This window comes from Echinops telfairi, unplaced genomic scaffold, assembly GCF_000313985.2.
Source record: "Echinops telfairi isolate 266 unplaced genomic scaffold, ASM31398v2 ScPeMD7_10;HRSCAF=50, whole genome shotgun sequence".
Lineage (NCBI taxonomy): Eukaryota > Metazoa > Chordata > Mammalia > Afrosoricida > Tenrecidae > Echinops > Echinops telfairi.
In genome coordinates this window covers 3406956-3408557 of record NW_022103907.1, presented here as the reverse complement: position 1 = coordinate 3408557, position 1602 = coordinate 3406956, and positions in this window count along the sequence as shown.

Below are 1602 nucleotides of genomic sequence, written 5' to 3'. Positions count from 1 at the left end.
TGGAAGTAGAAAGCCTTACTGTCCTCCCAAGAAGCTGCTGGTGGTTTCGAACGGCTGACCTTGCAATTAGCAGTCCAACTGGGAACCACTATGCTCCAAGGGCTCCCAGCCAATACAGTGTATTATCGAGCAGCCACTACTGGGAGCAAACAGGGTCATCTGATGGGAAACAGTGTCAACCACAGGACTCAAAGTTGTGTTGTCCTACACGTGTGGATGCTGGGGTATTTATGTGAAGACCCCTTCAGCCCTTGGTGGAGGGCTGCTCCTGGGGATGCCAAATCCTTGGCATCACTAGCCTGGAGTACACAGGCATAGCTTTCTGTGGCTTCCAAAATCTCATTCAGTAAATAGAGTTGAAATGCTGACGTGCACTGAAGGGGTCAGGCCCAAGGGGTGGGGTTCTCCTTCAACTTTCCAGCTGCCTGGGTGGAGGGTATCATTTCCCAGACAGTAGGGAATCAGTAGAAGTCAACTTTGTCCTCTCCACATGGTGGCCATATACCATATATACTTGTGTATAAGCCGAGTTTTTCAGCACATTTTTAAATGGTAAAAGTAGGTGCCTCGACTGATATTCGGGTTGGCTTGTACTCGAGTATATACAGTAGTTTACTGTACAAGCTGTTGATATTATTAGGTGCTGGTGAGTCCGTTCCGACTCATAGTGACCCTATGCACAACAGAATGAATTATTTGCTTGGGATTGCACCATCCTCACAACGCATCTTATTCTACAGCCTCCATCAGTTTTAAAAGAGGAAAGGGACACTAGTAAATGCTACAGTAGGACAAGAAGTATACATAGGAAAACGGTCCCAAACACACCGTTGGATTGTGATCCTCGAGGTCCGTAATTTGAAACCACCAGTCACTCTGAGGGAGAAATAGGGGCTTTCTACTCCCATAAAGAGTTACAGTCTCAATAGCCCACAGGGGACAGTTCCATCCTGTCCGAGAGGGTTGCTATGAGTCAGCTTCCACTTGATGGCAGTGAGCTTGGCTTTTGGCTTGGTCCCAAACACACTGGTGTCTAGTCATTTTGCATCTTTGGATCTCCTCTTCTTCTGACCCACTGCCTTAGCTCCATTTTGTTCTTTTTTTTTTTCTTTTTCTTTTTAAATCCATTTTGTTCTTATACCAGCAGTTCCATAGTAGTTAGAACAATGAAGGGAAAAAGGCAGCTAGAATGTTCAAGATATAATATATGGGGGGTACCCCCCAAACAAACACACAAACAAACAAAAACCAGAGAAAAGCTCCGTTGGGTGACGCTTTCGTAGCACTCAAAGGATGAGGGCTAGGATGATGTAGGAGACCTATTGGCTCATTCATGAAACACTAAGCATCTACTCTGTCCCGGGCCCTGTACTAGACTTGAGGGCCACAAAGAAGATGAAGACACCATTTCTGCTCTCCACGAACTCACAGTCTAGGAGGAAGCAGATGTAATCAATGAAGTTACAACGTGGTGTATGACTGCAATGAAAACGTTTTCCCAACAAGCACGCCACATAGTTATAACACAGGGAAAATCACAACTCAAACCAAACTCACTGCCACTGAGTTGATGCTGACTCATAGCAACCCCCTGTGGGTTTC